This window comes from Protobothrops mucrosquamatus, unplaced genomic scaffold, assembly GCF_001527695.2.
Source record: "Protobothrops mucrosquamatus isolate PMUCROS unplaced genomic scaffold, P.Mucros_1.0 scaffold1230, whole genome shotgun sequence".
NCBI classification, from domain to species: Eukaryota; Metazoa; Chordata; class Lepidosauria; order Squamata; family Viperidae; genus Protobothrops; species Protobothrops mucrosquamatus.
In genome coordinates, this window is record NW_015387437.1 from 156,922 (window position 1) to 172,629 (window position 15,708).

Here is a 15,708-nt window from a genome sequence, read left to right on the forward strand (position 1 = left end):
GCCTCGCCTTCACTCGGCTCCGGCCTCGGCCTCGGCCCTGCGGGGCGCGGTTCCCGCGGAGCAGGCGCACCACGCCCTCGCAGCCTTCGGAAAACCCAGCAGGCCTTCGGGTTAGGCCTGCAGGGCCCCGCGCCCTCTTTGCAGATTTCCTGCAGGGAGATTGGATTCCTCGCTTCTGGCTTGGAGGCGCTACAGCCTCAGAGCTGAGTGATGGGGTTTTGCTGCCTCTCGCACTCCTACGGCTTCCGAGGTTTGGGTAAAATTTCCACCGATCCGGCACTTTAAAGCAACGAGAGAACAAGAAAGGGGGGACGTTCTCTTGGAATCTCTTCTCCAGCACTCTCCCGGAAGGCTTGTCTTTTCGCCTTCCTGGAGGTTAGCCGAGGAAAGGTGTCTTTCTAGTAGTTTTCCGGCTTCTGATCTTTGGCGAAGCAGTCGCAACTCTGTGATGCACACACCTAAACACAGTTTCTACACATATACATGCACACACACCCGTCCCACACTGTGGTTTTGAAGTATATTCTGAAGGCACACCGTTCACAGAGGTCAGGCTGTTGAGATTTAGGTTCTCTGCGGACATTGTCAGCTACTGGAGACACGCTCCAAAATTCACAAGCAGCTGCTTTTTGAGTGGATGACTGGGAATTCTGGACCAGCTGGGATCCCACCAAGAATACAGTTCAGGGGATGGGATCCCACAGGAATACAGTTTTGCAAACCACTTTCTGACCCTTTCATTTCCAAAGACTTGCACTGTTCCTTCTTTCCCCTTAATGTTGACATCTTCTTTTAGATTAGATAGCTTTTTAGAACCACACAGTGATTTCCTTTCCAAGAAGGTGCTCCAGAAGCATGAAAGGAGAACCTACTTGCAACTCTTGAAAGCATTTGTGTCTTTTCCTGGAATGGCACCTTTTAGGGAGGGAGCCAGAATTGCTCACATCCCTACAGTCTTCCTTTACTGCATGGGTCTCCAAATTTGGCAACTTTTTAGACTTGTGGACTTTAATTCCCAGAATTCCCCAGCCAGCATTCTTTCATGACATGGCTGGCTGGGGAATTCCGGGAGTTGAAGTCTTAAAGTTACCAACTTTGGAGATCCCTGCTTTAGTGTCATGTTAAACAATACACTTCAATTACCGCACAGCAAATCCTCATCATTTTTTATTAAGGAAAAGAAATGGGCCCTATTCTCATCATTCTCTGAAGTAGGTTGGAGTGAGAGTTTTTGTGGAAACCCACACAATGTGTTAATTAACTTAGTGAATACCTTCCCCTGTGCCAGGAATTAATGTTTATTTAAAGTTTTAAACTCTATGGGGAGTAATCTATTTCAAATTGGAAGTCATTTTTCCTGTTCAGATTAGTTGGGGTGGTTTATGTGTGTATACAAGCATACACCTGTGCATACCACATCTTGATAAAAATGGTGAAGGATCCACAAGCTGTCATTCCTGCTTTTAGTCTTGGCATACATGTCCATTTTCCCTGCAGATGAATAATGAATAAACATTGACCAGGTGTTTAATAATATTATTACCACTGTCGATTGAGGGTTGAAAGACATTTTTCCTACCCCTGCAAAATTTTGCTGACAAAATGATGTGACTGATGAAATATTATACAGAAATGGGGGGAAATTCCTTGTTGCTAAAACAACTTAGTGAGATGTGGATTAAAGAACAGTGAAGGCATCTGATGTTCTTCAGCTATATTGAATATTTACTCCCATCAGTTCCAGACAGCATGTCCAATGGCAAGGACTGTTGAAGCTTCAACCAAAATGTCTGGAGAACATCAAATTGTCTAAAGTGGTCCCAATGTTCTGCCTTCATTTTCCCCTTTTTGTCCATGGTGTCCTTTCAGTGTTGTTTTTATCTTCACAGAGTTTCTCCAGGGGTAGGGAGTAAATAGGTCACCATGAATTCATTTCAGAGAGTTAGTGAATGCACTCAGGGAAATATTGTGTTAGAGCCAGTTGATTCTCAAAAGTCTGCTAGAGATCTCAAGTATTGATACCACGCTTGCCCTTAGTTTGCCCAGCTTAAATCTAGTGCTTTGTTTCTTGGCTATGGAGGAATGCGTTAGCCAATGGCTTTGAACTACAGATTTATTCAGAAGTCTGAAGTGCCGAAATGGCTAAAAACAACATGAGATGGTAGCAAAACAGCATTGCTATAATATCCTACCCGTGATTGATTATAAGTGCTGCTGAGTCAATCACCTATTCTGTACAAAGAGCTGAGGGGAGATGACCTTTGTGTTGGGGTGGTGCAGACGGATCACCCATGTGATCTAAAAGCCCAAGTGAGATGAACAAAGTAAAAACAATCAGGTCCCAGTTTGCAATAAGCATTTCCCTAATTCCTAACTGGGGCTCCTTTGTGCTATAGCCATAATGGAAAACTGAGTTTTCCAATAAAGGAATGCTTCAGATTGGAGTGAACAGATTTCAAGCTTGCATGGTTTACTAGTTTAAATAGAACTCTGAAGACCCAGGTAGAAAAAGCAGCTCCATATATCAATAAGAAGAATTGGGAATTGAGAGAATGCCCTAAATTCAGTCAAACAATTCAAGATACTACATCTATTAGATTTTGTTTAGGGGAAGGGGAAATTTTGATCATTGTAATTATTACTGGAAGTGAAAAAAAACCCCTCTCTCTACCACAAATCATGAGCTACCAGTAAATGTATATATACTGCTCACAAAAATAAAGGGAACATTTAACCATGGAACTGAAGGGGTTTGCGTTCCCTTTATTTTTGTGAGCAGTATATATTCCATTTTAGTGGCAAAAACCTCAACTGAAGAGCCTAAGTATAATTATGGGATGGCATTGGAATGGAGTTTCTTGTTTTGGGGAGTATATGCTTGTACTGAGGTGGATTTTACAGTCTGCTTTTTGCCATATTGGCAGAAGTTTGTGGGAGCTGACTCAATGAGGTTTAAATTGGAAAATATTGCTATATCTGTAGCAATGAACAGTGAACACATGCTTTTTAAAAAGTTTTTTTTAAAGTGAACAATAGGAGAACTCTTGCCTAAATATCTTATGGGAGCAAAACAAACAAATAAAGCAACTTGCTGATAGAAATTTGAATAAAAGACAGAAAGTTGTCTCAGAGCTATGGCTTTTGATTCATTTAGCTGAATGTTTTCAAACTTGGCAACTTTAAAATATGTGGACTTCAGCTCCCAGAATTCCCCAGCCAGCATACTACTTACATCTTAAAGCTGCCAAGTTTGAAAAACATTGATTTAGTTATTTTTCATGAATTGCTGGGACTCTCCTAAGGATTTCCCCCAGCTCTTCCTCCTATCCATTTGTTTCATTGATGGATGAGTCTTGCTGCCTCAGATATTGGAAATGATCTATAGCTATCATGATGGCTACTGCTGGCTGAATTGTCCATGAACCTGACCACTTTCCAAATTAGTGGCCATCATTAATCTTGTGCTAGCAACAGACTGTACAGTTTAAAAATGCAAGGTCTGAGGAAGTATGTAATTACAGTCCTGAATCACTCATTCTTCAGTTAGGACTACCAGTTATAACACTCTGAGAGATGGACATATCTACTTTTCCCACAGCATAGATAATTGTAGATATCTTTATGATATTCTCCTCACTGGATTTTAGTCAGACTAAGCATTCCTAAATGTAGATTTCCCCCCATAAACTAGATGTTCCAACTCCTTGATTGATTGGTTTAATTATTTTTTAAAGGTTATCTTTTTATGAAGTGGCTGTTGATATTTCGGGGTTCTAAGAATTCAATATACTGCCACAACTTTTTTTCCTGCCCCCCAAAATCAAAATATGCTATAGCTCACTTGCAAAATACACTTGCAATGCATGTAGAATATCCTTGATTCAATCCTTAGAATTTCCAGTAATCTAAGACACTATCTAAAATATTAAAAAAAAAATCCCACTAGTCAGTGTTGAACTTGGAGAGGGAGGGAGCTTGCTTTACCTGGATTGTTGTGAATTACTACTTCCAGCATGTTTCAGCATTGGCCAGGGGCTATTGGGAGCTATAAATCCATCTGGCATAGGTAAAACTGAATTAGAAAGTTATGTGCCATATTGTATAACTGTCATGCGCTTTAGTTAGTGGTTAACAAGCATCGCCTATAGCACAAAAAGTCATGGCATTGTTTTTTTTCTTTCACAATGCAGCATGATTGGTATGCTCAGCCACCAATCTTAAGCAAAACAGCTGTTATTATTATTCACCATTTATTAGAGGCAGAAAACAAACAATGAACTTGTCAGATTGGAATCCCCTTGTGTGCTGGGCATTCACAGGCTTTCAACGGGGAAATACACTCAGACTGAAGAGGCCTAGAGGTGCCATCTCAAATTGTAGTTTCTCTTTCCATTGGCAGGAGTCTTCTGAAGCACAGAGGGAGGTCAAACTGTTTGTTTGCTCAACTTCTGCTTCCGATTATGATCTTTTCCTGCCAATTCGGTGTCTTGATGATTGAAGGCTTGTTAATAACACTGCCAGGGAAGGTTACAAGAGGAGACAAATGTGTTGCAAGTCCTTCAGCTGGATTGTTAGTTTCTTTGGGGTTTCGGAGTGAGGCAGAGAAAAAAAGTTACAGAATGCCCATATCCTAATTATATCTGAAGATCATAGTATTCCATAGATTCAGCCCAAGCTTGAAATTTCTGTGCATCTTTTACATTTGTATTTAATATTCTGAATGCGATAAACTTTTCCTTTTCACTCTCTCTTTTTTTGTTTAAAGAGATCACCTGAAATCACAGTTGGATCCCCTCTTCATATTTTTGGTAGAAAGTTAAGTGGTTTATCATGTTTGCTCTACAGCTGCATTAGCAGAGCATTGAAAACACTCTTTTCTAGCAGGGGAGAATTTAATGTGGATTAAGTTGGCTTTCAACATGGAAGCGTTAAATTCAACAGATGATACTTTCTCCATCTTTGCATCTCTCTTTCATCTGGAAAGTAATATCCCCTTTATGGTTCAGATGCATTTTAGAGACAACGGACAGCACCTTCAAACCTACCTGGTCAGGATTGAACTGAGATGCAGATTAAAATTAAATTAGAGAGAAAGTATTAAACTAGACCTTTGTAGGTCCAGGTGATGCTTACAGTTAGACATACGAGTATATACAGTCCTTGGAGCTGCCTGCATGAACAGTTGGAGCTGGCTGGCGCTATGCTCTGTCTGAATTGTAGCCAAGTAAAACTGGATCTGGACTGATATATAGATATTCGTACACGCATCTCATTCCAGTTCTGCTTATCAGGATTGTGTTCTCTCTAAAAACTTTATGGTTAAAAATATTGCACCAAGCTTAATGCTGCTCATACATTGCTTTTTAAAGGCTTTTAAATTCCTATTATTGATAGGAATGTATTGTTAAGTGAGAAATCTGAAAAGAGAGTGACTAGATGGTATTTGGCCTTTTGACAGTGTTGTGTTAGTTTTTCTCATTAGATTTTAGAGTAAAATACAGAATACTCCCCTTTTACTTTCTGTTAAATTCTTTACATGGATATTTGCTCTGATTTAATTTTTCACAGCCTCTAACTGAACTATAATTTGGGACACATTTCATTAATAAATACACTTTCAGTTTGCACATGTTAGGAATTTGAGGTTGGACGCTGTATGTAATTACCTTTCATCTCTCTCCATTGTTTACCACCATCTCTGTGTGACAGCATATAAAATGCATCAGTATTAAGCTCCTATTCTAGCAAAACAGGATTATAAATTATATAAAATGATAAAATCATATAAATATATGGAAGGGACCTGATACTAATCTGAAAATCAATCTCATCAGTCTTTATGGTTCAGTGTCTTTATACTTGTCTGAAATAATTCTGATTGGATAGTGTGTTCTTTTTTCAAGAAAGGTGCATTGTACCCCATCCCCACCTTTAAAACTTTTTATTTTCTAACTATAAAATGGAGCCCTTAATTGGCACACTTATCAAATGAATACCATTGAAACAAATCTCCTCTCAGATATAAAGCTACTTGTAGTGTACATACTGTATAAAAACATGGCAAGGGGAGAATAAGATATATTTAGCTGAGATAAAATGTTTCATCAAGATCAGATTGGAGAAGATGCAGTTTTTTTAAAAAAAAAAATCATAATAGAAAAACAAAACCTCTAGCATGATTTTCTGTTTTTGGAGAACCGCAGTGGAACAGCAACAATTCTGATCTTGCCATAAACAATAAAGCTTTTGCAGGTTGTTTTTGATGAGTGGTGGAATCTGCAATGACCTCTAAAAAAACAAAGAATTTGTTGAATTTGTATCAGTATACTTCATCCACAAAACTTTACTCCCTCTTCAGAAAATGTTTACACAAAGATGCTTGATACATGCATGTATAATATACTTGCATATTTATTATTTACCTTCACTTATGGAAAGCAAGATAAGTATTTTATGCTACAGTCTTTATGTGGTTTGTGTTTGAAAGCAAGCCCAACTATGCCTAACTTTTGCAAACTGCAACAAGTTACATGCAGGAGACTGAAAGAGAGAGTGCTTTGGGCTTCCTAAATGGTATCTGCAAGAACCCAAAAAGTGACAGGAATGTAGCCTGCCTGTGACATAATCTTGGCTCTGCTCTGTTAAATGCAGCCATTTCATTGGCAGATTTTTAAAAAAAATTCTGCAGTAGAAACTCATGGATGCACAAAGACAGATATTTGCACCTTCCCCTTCTCTCCTCTCCCCCAACATCTACATTGGTTGGAATCCATCATAATTTTATTGACCTTGGTGGAGATACGCCTGATTTACTGTGGGTTTGGACTCAGGTCCCATGAATGTAACTTATCTCAAAATATGGCCAGAGGGAAGAGAGTGAAAATGTCTAAATAAAAAATAATGTTGCACATTTTGACATTTTTTACATTGTTGGGTTGCAAATAGTTGAATAAACTTTGGCCAGATCTCAAGAATGCCCCCACAGTTCATGGTTTTTGCTTGCTTTTCTCATCAATATTTTCTCTCACATCAGCTTAGATGTTAGACGATTCCTTTCTGTAATTTGTGCAGCTTCACTTTCCTTGAATAACTTCAGAAAGAGCTAAATATATGTGGAAATGAAGCCATTGGTATTTAGTCTTTAAAAGACAGTGTTAAGAAGACCCAAGTTGTTACAATCCAGATCCAAAAACTGTAGATGCATTTAAGATGTTTATGTATTTCCTTTCTTCACTAAAAAAAACCTGGATTCTTTTTTTTTTTTTTACTTTTTTTCTCCAGAAAACTAGCTGCATCTTCTTTATTCTATATTTTGAATGATTCAGAGAAAAAAATGTTGTTGGAGTATATTTAATTTCTCTGGCTAAGTAAATGCAATTGCTTTCCCTGTATACTAAAAAAAAAAAATATTTACAGTCTCACCCCAAAACCAAGGCAGCATGCCTCCAATTCCTCATCCTAAATTATACCTTTAATTCTCTTGTGTCAAAAACTCCAGATTATTTTCTTTTTCTTGGTCTTTCTTATTTTTTTATTTTTTTTAACTTCGTAGAACTTTTATTTACAGTGTTCTATATATCAGTGTATATAAAAATAGATGCCTATTTTCGGGGTGGGGGTTAAAACATTATGTGGGTCTGAATGTGTGAAATGTTCTATGGAAGATAGCTCTGTAAGCAAGGGTGTAAATGCACTGTATGTATTCTAAAATTTAAATAGATTGTACATAATGGATTGTAAATCAGTTGTAAACAAGCAATATATATTTTCTTGAATATATTACATAGTGGTTTATATTTGTTAAATAAGCAATTATGTATACTCTTAACTAACCATTTAATATTTTGTACAGATAAGTTTATTAAATATTTTATTGATATGTGCTTCTCTGCATTTTTCTTCAGAATTTTTTTTTCAGTATTGCAAGTTGGGATTTTCAACTAGAAATGATATTTCTATTACTAGTCGGGGCTTTTGCAAAAAAAATTCCAACTCTAAGCTATATCCATTTATTCAGTGCTTTTACCCACAAGTGCTTTATCATCATCGCTGGATTTTTAATTCCCTCAAACCTTGTGCAGGATACTGCTTTTCTCACTTGGCATCTAGAGACAGGGAAAGTGTCACCCAGGTGAAATAGTGACAAAGATGTTTTGTTTCACTCTTTCAGGATTGAAAGGCCAGGAGTTCAACCTCTAAATTGGCCAGTTATACAGGAAAGATAGATGTACAGTGGTTGTCAGGAAATGTATACATTCCACACACCCTTCTGTATCCTTCTGGATTGAGCAACTGAGGGGAACTGCCTTTCTCCCTGCGCCATTTAGTAGGGCAGTGGTTCTCAACCTGGGGTCTGTGGACCCTAAGGGCCCATGATGTCATAAGGGGTCCACGAAGTCTTGAAGATATGTTATGATTTAAATCTTGAGTTAAGTCCTGGGGGTCCATGGCCATGATCCATGGCCACAAAAGGTATTTAAAGAGGTTCCACGGTGAAGAAAAGGTTGAGAATCTTTGGTATGTTTTTTCTATCCTGGTTTTTCTATCTGTGTCAGAGTGAGCCAGTGCTTGAATAAACCATTTCTTAAGATGTCCATCCAATATGTGATAGGTCAGCTCTGTAGCACCTGGGGCCCTCTGGTTAAATGGGATCCTGGCTTTCTGCCTCCAGGTTCTGCCTAGCTTCCAACATGTGAGCATCACCTCTCACCACAGCACCTGTATGCTAAGGGAAGATACCATCTGAGGTGAGGTGTATGCTATGGGAAGATACCATCTGAGATGTAGAAAGTAAGGGAGGTCCTTGATGGAGATGTACAAACACCCTGTGATAAGGACCAGGGTAAAACATATTTTAAGGCCACAAAAGAGGGATAACATTAGAAAGAGATACATATAGGGGTAACCCTAATTCACTTAAGTATAAAAAGGGGGAGGATGGACAGCACAATCAGACTTGCAAGATTCTATTATAATTGCCAATCTCAATAACATCAGCTTTTAGCCTTCCTGTGGAGTTCATTTCTTGGTCTGGTCTACTTAGTGGGGCTGATGTCACCTTGCTTTATCTAATTAACCCATCTAGAGGCCACTGCTTTTACACCAGACAATTTAAGCCAAACTGTGTTCCACCATTCTTTCAAACTGCCTATGTTCCACATTAGATTTCCATTTCAAACTTCTATAGGGACATTCCTGTTATGGCAGGTTTTTTTTCCCCAGGAAATATTCTTGTTCGAAACCAGTCTCCTGGTTCATTCATTAAAATGAAATCAAGGAAGAGGGTAACTAAATGAAAAGAGGAGAATCCCACCACAGATCTCCTTCTACTAGTATGTGGGCAGCATTTTAATATTTATTTAAGCTTCAGTGGGCTATGAATTAACCTCTCCAGAATCCTACCAGTGGTCTTTATAACATGCAAAATGGGAAACCCTCCCTCTCAGTCCCCATCATGGACAGAATAAAATATGTCAGTAGGGTTGCCAGGTCTGCTTCCAAAAAATAGCGGACAAGCGGGGGGGGGGGGTTAAGTAGTAAAAAAAGTAGACTGTACAGCTTTAGATTACGTACCATTTCATCATAAAGCTTTTGAATAAAAAAAAATGTCCACTATTTTGTGAAAAAAAATAGTGAACATAATGTGAAAAAAGTGGACTGTCCGCTCAAATAGTGGACACCTGGCAACCCTATATGTCAGTGCTGAAGAAAATGCAAAAGGTGACAATATGACTAGTAAAAACCTAATATAAATATAAAAAAAATGTTCACCTGAGTCATCATCTTTATCACCTAATGTTGAATTCATGTCAACAACTAACACTTCTTGGCTATGTCTTCTTTTACACAAGGACAATGGTGTTCTCCCTCCATGGTTTCATTTTATACACAAGTTGCTCCATAAATTCTGCATGAACACTGCTTAAAGCAACAGTGACTTTTGGCAGTCACTCTATATTCCCACTCTATAGCTTTCTCTTTCAGTGTTATGTACTGCTTTAATTACTCTTGGTCACTAGGAGACTCTCAGTGGGTTCTTACATTGCCTAAATTTCAATAAAGAGGCTTTGGGGCACACAATAATCTCAAGTCTTAACTTGACCCCATGACCCTGAAAATAAAATGACAGCCTCCAGGGTACTAGCGGGTTTTTATCATTCCACACAAAGTGTTAAGTAGCTTTACTAACAGCCACATTCTTCTCTGTTATTCAAACAAAGTATTAGAATAAGAGAAGATCAGAATGGATTAGTGGAAATAGTATGCTAAATTATCTATTGGTCATAATTTTTATGATGAATATGTTTGTGTAGATATAACATTTAGAAATCTTATAAGCTACTCTTTGGATATAGACAGTCTGATTCTTCTTGTGCAGAATGTTCGGTCTTTCTACAAATACAACAATTATATTTAATTTTTAAAAGCAAGTTCCTCACTCAAGTTATTTTAATGAGAAATTGTGTAAAGGAAAGTTTTATTTATTCATTTGTTTTACATCCTGCCTTTTCTTCAGATGCTCAAGGCAGAACATTCAACACTTTCTTCTTTTATTTTCCCTCACATCAAAAGCAACCCTGTCAGGTGGAATGGGCTGAGAGAGAATGATTGGCCTAAAGACACATGGTGACTGATGATGGACTTGAACCTATGTCTCCTTGCCCTTACACCACTATGTTTTATCTGAAAAGTGAGGATGAAGGGTTGTTCTCCGAGCTTGTGGATTGGTTTCTGAATGTTTCATTACATCTTCAGTGGCAAACCTCTGATGACTCACACCTAACCCATCACAAGACCCTCATTTGACATACCCACACCTGAAACTCTTATAAACAGATGAGCACTGACACAGACTTCCCCTAAACGCCACTGAAGATGTTATCTAACCTGGTAACGAAACATTCGGAAACTAACCCACAAACTCAGAGAACGAACCTTCACCCTCATCCTAAACCCAAGCTACAGATATTATTGCATATCTGAAAAGTCACAAGCACGTTAGGAGGTCAACTCTCCAACTCTGTTAATTTCCCTCAGCAGTTTATGATCAATTCTCTTTGTGGGAATTCAGAAATGTCAAAAAATTCATGAATTAATATAATTCCATTTATCTGTATAGGACTATGTAAACACTTAGAACGTACAGAAAGGATAAAATAGTACTAGTTTTTCACTCATTAAAGCCACTGTATCTTTTGCAAGACTCACTTGCTCACTCCTCCTACCCAACTACGTACACATGCAACCCATTTGCTTTGTAAGCAGGTCGGAATAGCTTCTAGAGTAGCTTTTCAATTCATGAAAAAGACCTGACCATTTAAGGGATTCAAAAACAAGAGTTGCCCAACTTTCATCTGTACTCTCTGTTTCACTCCAACCACATTTACAGAGTCCCAAGTTTTGGCTTCTTCACTGATGTGTCTTTTGTTCTATCTACACAAAATGGAACATGAGAGCAATTCTTTCAGAATTAAAAATGTGCAAATGAAACACACGGGAAGCTATCTAGGGGAAACATAGAAGATGTGTTAAAGATAACCTTTTTCTTCCCATTTTCATGACTTTAGCCATGAAAGCCAGCTATGTGATCTTAGGCTAGTCCCTCTCTCTCTCAGCCCAAACTACCTCACAGGGTTGTTTTTTGTGGGGAAACTGGGAGGAGGAAAGTGTGTTGGATATGTTCACAATCTTGAGTTATTTGTCAAAATAATAAAGGAGGGATACAAATAAACCAACGAAAAATGTTGCTGGGCACTCCCAATGCAAATCCCTTTTATTTTCTGCAAAGCAAATCCTTTCCTCCATACAAACATATTTTGAAACTTGCAAAGCGATGAATAGCAATTTACAGTGTTGTGGCTGTTTGTTCTGAACAAACAAAGGTAGAAACGACTGTAAAACTGCACTCCTAGTACTTGCTCAGTTTATTCCATTTAATTCAAAATTAAAATGAGAAAGAACATTTATTCATTACTTATCAATTTCAGTTTTCTGCCATTGGGAGAACAGCATTCTGAAGCAAAGATCAAAGGAATCTTTCAAATGCAGAAAGCAAGAAGAAGGTAACAGTACTGTTAATGAACAATAATTCTTAAAACTAAACTAGTATTTTGCATTAAGCAATTATAGTTTACAAAATTGGTTTAAATTATCACAATCTTATATGCCCATGTTAAACAACTAGTGAGCACAAACATTTTAAGCTTCAAGTGAAAGCAGGCAATAAATCCCTATGATTAAAATTGTGTTAGGTAATACTACAATAGTTCCAAGATAGCCTTATTAAGATGACCAGATAATGAAAAGAGTAGCAAAACTAATAAGCCTCATATTCTGAAAATAGGCTGTCACTGTTACAGATGGATCAAACTTCACTGCATGAAAGTCTCCTGTGGTCAGTGCTGGGTGTTTTCAATTAAATATTGAATGCTTAAAGAGTTTGAAGAGTTTCCTTTTGGCAGGCAAGACTGTTACTACCAGATTATAAATGTTCCTCTGCCTAATCACATCTTACACACAAAAATATTGTACGAATATGTTTTTTTAGATCTAAAAAGCACTAGGTTTAAATGAGACCAAGGAATAGAACAGTGTACAAACAACAGAGTTATGTAAAGAATAGTTTTTTACAGTCCAAAACCCCTCCTGAAATGTTAGATACAATGCTAGTCATGTTTATGCCACCTGGATTCCCAATAATATTAGTATCTGCTCAAGCAATATATATGCATACATAGATCAGAACATTTAATATACCTATTGAAGTTTTATAATAGTTCAACACAATTATCTTGTTGAAGTCCTGGGGCAAATATCTTGTGGCTCTGCTTATACACACACACAACTGGGGGGTGGGGTGGGGCGAGAGGGAGATTTATGTTGATACGCTAACCCCAGGCAATAGAGGTGCTAGATAAGGTTAGTTGTCCTATGAAATGGCATCAGGGTTGGTTTGGATTAAACTAACTTCCACCATTAGAAGAACCCACAAGGAATAATTGCAAAACTCTCCCTTTCTTTCTTCTGCTGATCCTGAGGCTAACTTAAGATTAATGTTTTAGATAGGTCAGTCCTCTAAGAATCTCTCTTTTTAAAAAATCCCTGCAGCAACAAAGAGTGGAGATGAAGCAGGCCGAGAAGGGGATGGAGCTGGTTAAACCTTGTACCCATCCTGCCTGCAATGGCTTCAATCAACAGACGAATCCTTTCCTGTATGATTAAAACAACCACCACTATCACACAGCAGACGGGGAGAGCCTTCCAGGCACCTTAGCAATGCCTGGGCTTCCTGCCAAGATGGCCGCTCTCTTTGTTGTCTGCTACCAGCTCGGAGTTTTCCTGGGGGTGGGGTGGGGGGAACCACATAGCACAGAACCAGCCAACCCAATCATCCAAACACAACTCCTAAGTTTGCAAAAATGTGAACCAAGTGGCAAACAGTTTATTCTTTTTTTTTTTTTGTCTTTCCCATCCTGGTCAGCAGCAGATAGCAGTGCTGTTGGAAATGAGGCTTCTTCCAGTTGTGTCCTGGGCTTTTTTCAGGGTGGGCCAGAAGCAAAAAAGAAGTCAAATGCACGGCATGTCTATGTGCACAATTCTCCATTAGTCTCCCCTCACAATCACAGGGCTATCCTAGTTTAGGTAGTGGTCAAGGTTAGGGAGATAATGACAAGCATATAACATGGCATTTAACACAGGATGCTGCACAAAATAATTGGGTAGACCAGGAGAAGTGTGTTTCGGGATCAGCTTATGTTGCACAGGTAATCCCAACCCTCTTTTCCTCCCAAATTCCCAAAGTAGGAGCAACATAAGGCTTAATATACTTGCTTTTGTTTTTTTGTGATTTGTTAAAAATCACAAAAAATGAAAAAAGGAGGTAGGGAGGGAAATATTCCATACCCAAGCAGTGACTATTTCTTGAGAAACAAATTAATAAAAGTGCAGTATGTCATCCAAGTTCTGTCCATTCTAAAATAACATATGCAGGTAGTCCTTGACATATGACCGTAATGGAGCCTGCCCAACACTGTTTTACGGCCTTTTTGTGGCAGTTTTTAATCAAATATGGTAGTTACTAAGTAAATGTGGTGATTGTTAAGCAAAGCCATTCTTTTCTATGGCGAAGAACACAGACTTCTGTAACTTCCTGTTTTGGTAAAACAGTCATAAAACTTGGTCACATGACATAAATGTCATGTTGCAAGCGCCTGAAATGCGGACATGTGCCCACAAAAGGCGCAACCATTGGAACCCCAGAAGTAGGTTGCAATTTCCTGTTTTCAGGCAGGTCATAACTTTGAATGGTAGATAAGCACTAAGCAACCGGTCATAAGTCAAGGACTACCTGTAACTCAGCAATTATTCTCACTGTCTGAAGCAAAAGGTTGTTCCTACAGAAAAAAAACACAATGCCACAGGCTGGGTATTGAGGCATCAAGGGCCTTGAATGAAGTGGAGCAGACAAAATGCTACTCTACTTTTAACATTTGCAGACCTGTAACCAACATACTTACATCTTTCTCAATACTGATAGTTCTTGACTTAACAACCTTTCATTTAACAATAGTTGAAAGTTACGACAGCCTTGGAAAAAGTGATTTGTGACCTGCCCTCACACTACCATACCACCTTCATATCACATGTTCGCAGTTTGGGAGCCTTGGTAACTGGCTGTTTACTACTGGTGCAGTGTCCGCCAGTCAACATGATCCCGATTTGGGATCTTCCCAGTGGTTTTCTGAAAAGCAACTTCAATTGAAGAAGCTGAATTTGCTTAACGCCTGTGTGATTCACTTAACAACCATGTTAAATGGCCACGTTGCAAGCGCCTGAAATTGCTTAACAACTGTGGTAAAACTGGTCATAAAATCCGGTCTAATCATGTGATGGCTTTCATAACTACCAGTCTCTATTGTGGTCATAGATCAAGAATTACTTGTAAGAAGTACCATACTTTACTAATTCATTAATGGTTCTGCTTGTGAGCAACATAGTTCTTTTTCTGCACACCAAATCTCTTCCATCACAATGGAAGTTGAAATTAATTTAAGCAATAACAACAATTTTGTAGTGATCTGCTATTCTAACATCATAACCATAAATTAGATGCTATTTTCCCCCAATGGGACACAATTATGGATGCAATACTACTACAATGTTGGGACAGAATGAATGGTGTCGATGAACAGACTGGGGCTTATATGTCAGAAGATCTAAACACCTGATGTAATAATTCATACAATCCTGCTAGAGGCACTATGCTAGCTAGACACAGAATTAATGGCTGATTAATTCATACATTTTAAAAATCAAGATGGCACATGGAGGGCAGGGGATCTCTCTCTCTCTTTCTTTTTGTTATAACAATCCTGTGAGTTACCTGAACAGGTAGTCACTGTTTGTAGAGGGAGGCTGACACTGGCCTAAAGGAATCCAGGGCTCTGGTTTGATACAGTCAGCCCCATGTGTTTACAACCTTACCTTGGGTATTTGTTAGAAACCTGTCAACAGGAATGTAATATGAGCCATCAGGTTAACACCATAGCTTCCAGAAAAAAGCAAACCCTAATGCACAGACAAAGCAAGGCAAATCCATCAAGGAAGATTACATGGCCACAATACAATGAATTCCTCCTGCTATTTATTCTGTCTCCATCATAGCTTGGCGAGATCATCCTGTATCCAGCCTGTTATCATTTCAGCCAT